A 6,890-nucleotide genomic window follows, 5' to 3' on the forward strand; every position below is an offset into this window, starting at 1 on the left:
CAAAAATCTTTTTGGAGTTATTCAAAATATAAGAAACATGGAAAAGCATATACAAAGGTGCATGATACATAAGAATCAACATTCCACCAAACATGATAGAATACCCTCCCCCAAGCTTGAATGAGACAATACACTCAAACATAAATCATATAATCCATGGGAGGGGAAAACAAGGAGATCAATCCAACATACCAACATATGTCCAACAAGTCATCATCCACTAGAGAAAGAGCAAGGAAACATATTACCGGATTTGAGGTGGGTGTAAATACCCGCAAATGACCCAATTTTAATCTTTCAAAGCTAATTTCTCAAGAATTAAACCTTGTCTCCATATGCTCGCAAAAATAGGAGTCAACCTTCCTTGATTCTTGATCCAAATCGAAGCACCAAAGTATATCAAGTCATGTACCTAGCAAAAGGCACACAAAAATTTCCATGAGAGAAAAATCTATTCTAAAAAGAAAAGGAAAATCTAATCTAAAACACGGGTTACTTCCCGAGAAAGGCTTGCTTAAGGTCCAAGCTTGACCGCTCTAGTAAAATAATATTGCAACGATCGCAAGAGCTTGTCAAATGCACTACTACACATTTCATATGAGAGCAAGTATGCACATGACAAAAATAAGGCATGCAACAAGCATAGTGCACACCTATGGAGTTGAGAAGAAGTATGCCAAGAAGAAGAAGGAGAGAAGGGAAAAACAAGAATATAAGAAAAAGGAAGAGAAATCAAAGAAAAAGAAGAAGGCATACTCTTCCCAACAAAATATTTTTGGTTGAAAATTTCACCATCACCCTCAAAAGTCATCAAATGAGGCACTTGAGGGACTAAAGGCTTTTCAAGAGGAGGGGATATGAGAAAAAGAAGGTAATGACATGGGATAAGAGGGAACAAGATCAAGCTTTCTTGAAAATGAGGTGTAAGGTGAAGTAATAGGAATTGGTTGCTCACTTACACCACTATCCATTGAAACACAAGCTCTCTCATCCAATGAACTCACATCCAAAGGGTTCTCCTCCAACTCATCATCATTCAAATCAAGCTCATTCCCAATCACATCCTCATCACAAACTTCACACCCTAAGAGAGCTCTCAAAAGCTTTAAATCATGATCAAGGTTCAAAGGAAGCTTATCAAAGGATTGAGGGTCAAACTTGGGAGGTAGCTCAAAATAATCATGAGAAGTACAATCTCCCTCTAAAAAGGCCTCATCCATCTCAATGGTGGAAATTGTAGAAGAGAAAGGGTCATCAAAGGCGAAAGAGGTGGGCAATGGTTGAAAATTTGAGATAGGAGTTGGAGATTCAACCTCACCAAACACTTCACTCTCATCTTCATAATCATCTAAAGTATGTTCTACCTCCTCAACCTTATCACATGGAACCTCTTCTTCATCAAAATCATCTAAGCTCAAGGCCTCACCCTCAAAGAAACCATGGTCATCATGCAAAGGAGATGGGGTGGAAGAAGGTTGGTCTTCAAAATTGAGGAATGGGGGGATGAAATTGCAATCAAGGGAGGTGGGTGGGGAAATGGACTCTTCAATTGGTTTTTCAACACTCAAAACCTCTTGGTTCTCATCACCCTTAAACATCCAATCTCCCATGGAGACTACTTCATCCTTCTCATCCTCACTCTCTCTCCTCACAACTTCTCCACGCTTCAAAAATTGCAATGTCCCATCCTTCTTAACTTGAATTAATGTTTCCTCAAAATTAAGAGAAGTCAGCCATTTCAGTTTCTCTTCAACTCCATGTAAAGGGTCAATGGAACAAAATTCAAGTTGGGAATGAGGTTCAAAATGCAAACTCTCTTTTGGAACATCCATCTCTACACCTTTTTCCTCATTCATAGGCTCTCTAATGTCCTCCTCACACACCTTAGGCCTCTCAAAACAATCATTATCATCATCTTCTTCCACATCTACCAATGTAGTAAAAACTTCATTTACATTCAATATTGATGACAATTGATTCTCCATCTCCTCATTCTTTCTAAAAACAACCTCATTTCTCTCTTCCAACTTTTTCAACAATTCCATTTGGCTTCTTAAAATCTCCAAATGTCTCATCTCATTTGGTTCCAAATTAGAATTCATCTCCAATTTTCTCAAAGAACCACCAATTTGATTATAAGAAGACTCAATGTTAGGCTCCAAGGTTTTGAAAGGTGAAGAGAGTTGAGGAGCATAATGAGGAAAAGAATTATGAGCAAGCATGTGATGAGGATCAACACTAGAGATATGAGTGTCATCATTAATATGGGGGATGGGGGCACAAGAAGGCATGCAAGATTCATTATTCATGGAACATGGACCATAACAATCATCAATAGAAGCATTTGAACAACCATGACCACGATTATAACTATCTCTAGCAAACCATACATAAAAATCCCAAGCATCATCAATTGACAATGCCCGAAATCTACCATTAAACATGCTTTCAACAATGTCTCTAGTTTGCTTAGTCAAATTATGATAACAAATCTCACAAGCCTCCCAAAGATCATAACCATGGTAACTAATGAAGTCCTCTAATCTATTAAAGTACACCCCAAATGGCTCATTCTCAAATTGAGGAAACAAGGTATTTTCCATTTTTATACAAAACAAGCAAAAAAAATAAAATAAAATAAAAGTATACACAAAGACCTAGACTCAAGCAATCAAAAACACTCAAACATAGACACCGTTCCCCGGCAACGGCGCCATTTTGACGTGGGGAAAACTAGGTCGTTGGGCTAATTCTCCCTAAGCCAAACAAAATTTATAAACACTCAACAAACCTAAATACAAGTATAGAGGTAAGTCAAGGGTCGAACCCAAAGGAACGGTAATGCCTAAGTGCTTCCAATTATATGCCTAAGCTAGGTCGAAGACAAGAGATAAAAGGTGACTCTAACAACTACTAAAACGAAGAAACCAAACAAATAAAAGAGCTAGGGATTAGGATTCACTTATAATAGCAATGAACAATGCAAATTGGAATGGAAAGTCGACTAAGTCAAGCAATGTGAGGGAAAATCAATCATGGAACCAAAAGAGCATGTCAAGCAATTCTCCTAGAGGTCTAACTAGCGTCAACTACGATAAACTCTATCTAGGAACCATCACAAGACACCTCAATCGTGTAAATGCAAGCCACAAATGAATGGTCCGTATCAATGTGAACTTACAATGCAATCTAGTGCAATAATCAAAGTTAGCTACTCTCTAATTAATCACACACATGCACATGATCAATCAACCAAGTTTAATCACATCATCAACTCCATCAATTATCCCCAATTTACATCAATTCATTACATCATAAGCTTCACCAAATCCCCAACCAAACAACTACTCAAACATTATCATCAATTCTACCAATACAAACATGAATATCCAAAATCAATCATCAAATCATAAAATTCCAATCAAAATCAATCAATCAAAACAATGAATATTAAACAAAGCAATAAATGAGATAGAGTTAGAAATGCTCTTTGATAATAGAGTAGATCTCCAATACAATTGTCACATTTGGATCTTCAATCTCTCAATCACCATTGAAATTCCTCACTTTCTCTCTCTAAAATCTACTCCTAAAATTAACCCTAAACTAGAGAGAGAAGCTCTCAACTAAGCTAGGAAAATGATCTAATTGTAATTCTAATCTAATTCTACCTGTTTCTCTCTCTACCCAAAAATGGGTATTTATAAATACAAAGATAAAAGAAAATAAAATAGAAAATAAAAAGAGAAAAGGAAAAGGAAAGAAATAATAAAATAAAAATAACAAAAGGAAAAGAAAGTAAAAAGGAAAATAGAAAATTAATTGGAAAATAAAATAAAACCAAAATCCCCAAATAAGGAATCAGGGGGGAGCTTCGAATTGCTGCTCTAATATTGGGAATTATCCCATGCTTCGCACAGCCATTCCCTTAATCACGAACAATCAAAGCCACTCATCATCATCTAACTTCATCAATCAACGGCTCAAACAATACCCATCTGGGTGCGGCCGCATTCGTTGAATGTGCGCCCGCACCTGCTGAGGTGTGAATGAAGGAGGAGCAGCGGCGGCCGAAAATTACTTGCTGGTTGCGATAGGAGGTTGCGGAGCTGTTTGGAGGAAACGCTACTGCTCGGAGTTGCTTCGAGGGAGGCTGATTGGGTGAAGACGGGGCTGCTAGGAGGTGCTGCTATTGGTGTTCGAATTGGGGAAATAAGGGAGTTGTTGGAGGAGGTTGGTGGCTGATTGGTGGCGCAATTAATGGGCAGCATGGGCTGCTTTGTGTGGCTGGTGGTTGCGGCAGAGCAGGGGCTGCGGTGGCTGCTTGTGAGGCTGCGTGTGTGGAGGAGTGGCTGATTTGGTGGTGTTGTTGCGTGAGGTGGCTGGTGTTTGCGGCTGCTGCTGGAGGGTGGTGCAGAGGTGTTGCGTGGTGGTGGAGTTGTTGCTGGAGTTTGCTGCTGCTGCTGGAGGTGCGGAGCAGGGGAAGCTATGCTTGGAGCTATTGTTGCTGTTGTGAAGCAGGGGAAATAAGGGAGTGCGGGAATAGTGCGGGAATAGTGCGGGAACAGGGGAGATGAGGGAGGAGTTCTTGGTTGTTTTAATCACCATCACCATCATCACCATGATGGTGATGAAGTTCAACTATGCAGTAGCTAGCATTAAATTGGACTTGGAACAAACACCTACAAAGCACACATAAAACCGAGAAATAAAATAAAGTGGAATAAAACTAAAATCGACAAATAAAAGTAAAAGAAATAAAATGAAAATGAAAATAATAAAAGAAAGAAAATATAATAAAATGAAAATAAACTAAAGTAAAGAAAATGAAATGAAAATAAAATCAAATAAACTAAAATAAAATAAAACTAAATCTATAAAATCTAAAATAAAGAGAAAACAACTAAAATAACGAAAAATAAAAGAAATAAAAGAGAAAATACTAGAAAACTATAGGAAGGTAGAAAAGAGAGAGAAAGCATAAAACCGAACATTTATTGAGCAAGAAAGCTATGAAAAGAGGTTAAAAAGGACCTAAATGCTAATAAAATGTGTGTCATTTATGACACACATCATAAAACCGAGGAATATAGATAGACCCGTCATTTTAGATGACAGGTCTCAAGTAATATCAAAGAAACCGGTCAATTAATATAACTGGTGTCTTGAATGTTGTTTTTTAAAATGTGAGAAATTAGAGACACCCGTTATTCTAAATAACAGGTCTCTCGAATCAATTCACCCATATATGTAGGCAGCCATAATCCCATTAAGCCCCAAACCCTAGAACCTTTTCATTTTCTCTTTCTTGTCTGTCGCCGCTTTTCACTTTCTTTCATCTCTTCTTTTCTTTCTCTCTTATCCCTCCTCTCATCTTGATTTGTCTTCCTCAGCTTGCTCAATTTTTTTGGTTTCTAAAGCGAATCTCGCACAAAATGAAATAAAATTTGGTTCCTTTACTTCTTTCTTAATCTCAAGAAGTTATCTTCACTCTATTGTTTCAAAATTTTAAGATCTATTGTCAAGGTGAGTTTTGTATTATTTTTGTCATTAAGTGTTGATCTTCACGTTTTTCAGTTTTCTTGATAAAAAATCTGAATTTCTTATAATAATTATTGCTTTTTAGCATCCTTTTTTATTGTTAAAAAACAATAATTTGTCCAATTTTCGTTTAGCCATGACAATAGATCGTTTGTTTACTTGTTATTGTTTTCGTTTCAAAAACTATTTTCGCCATTTTATAATGATATTTTCGTTTGAAAACACCTTTGATAGTCAGATCTAGTATTTTTCCTTATTATTGCTTACTTCTTTCATATGAAGTTAGATCTAGTAAATTTCGTCTATATTAATTTCTCATTTGATTTTCTATTTCTGTTTCCTTTTTCATTTTCGATTTCAGCACTTTAGATTAAGTGTTGGTACGGTATTTTTTTAAAATTTCTTTGAGATTTTCTTTACGAATTTTTCTGTAGCTTTTGTTTGAAATTAGTAATTTTTTTCTCACCATTTTGTGTTCTATATCATTTTAAACGAATTTTACATTAGATCTCTTATTTCATTAGTTAAATTGAACAATTTCTCATATTTTATTATTGCAAACAAATTTTATTTTATATCTCATTCTTAAATTTTTTTTTTCTATTTCAATCTGTTAATTGTTATGATTTATTTTCAGGAGAATAATATTTTTTTTTTTTACATGTATATATATATGATTGTAGGTAACTATCTCCCAAGTTTCAAGTAACAGAAGAAATCTGTAATTGAAGATCTGTGAAGTTTATAGTCATCATTTCCGAAATTTTTAGATTTATTTATGTATTGAACTTTCATTGATATATGAACTATGTACGTAATTTTTGAGGTGTATGAAATACAAGAATTATATTTTTACTTCTTATTTAATAATGAAAAATAAATAAAAATAAATAAGTTATTATTGATGTTAAATATTGATGAATTGTAATTATAATAAAACTTTTTATTTCATTTTAAATGAGACTAAAGAGACCGGTAAAGTTTAAAAGTGGTCTCACTTTTCACAAAAAAAAGATTGTTTATTTAAGATATGCGGTCTAAGTTTTCAGAAACAGAGACCGGTTTTCTTATAAAGGTAGCTCAATTTCCTAAAAATTGAGACCGCTTATGTTAAAGAGGAAGTCTTAGCTTTCTCATTCTGGAGAAAGCCTTTAGTAAAGCGGTCTCTTTACCAAAGAGACCGCTGCGCTAGAGACCGCCTCTAAGGCAGTCTCTTTGGCTAATTTGTAAGGGTTTCTTTGACCAATTTTGTAGTAGTGTAGCCCAAGAATTTTCCTTCCTTTGCTTTGTCTTTTCTTTTCGTTTTTCTTTTTTTCTTTTCGTTTTTGTTATTTTTTCGAGGGGGGTAA

At 35.4% G+C, this 6,890-nt stretch overlaps 1 long non-coding RNA gene across 1 annotated transcript; it reads left to right on the forward strand.

Annotated features, from left to right (window-relative positions):
* The first annotated feature begins 5,217 nt into the window (after nt 1-5,217).
* LOC145605998 (uncharacterized) lies at nt 5,218-6,396 on the forward strand. The gene is made up of 2 exons (XR_014105188.1): nt 5,218-5,526; nt 6,225-6,396. It is a non-coding gene; the product is annotated as an uncharacterized LOC145605998 (long non-coding RNA).
* Nucleotides 6,397-6,890: the final 494 nt, after the last annotated feature.

The sequence above is a fragment of the Chenopodium album genome, chromosome 22 (genome assembly GCF_948465745.1).
Source record: "Chenopodium album chromosome 22, dcCheAlbu1.1, whole genome shotgun sequence".
In the NCBI taxonomy this organism is placed as follows: Eukaryota; Viridiplantae; Streptophyta; class Magnoliopsida; order Caryophyllales; family Amaranthaceae; genus Chenopodium; species Chenopodium album.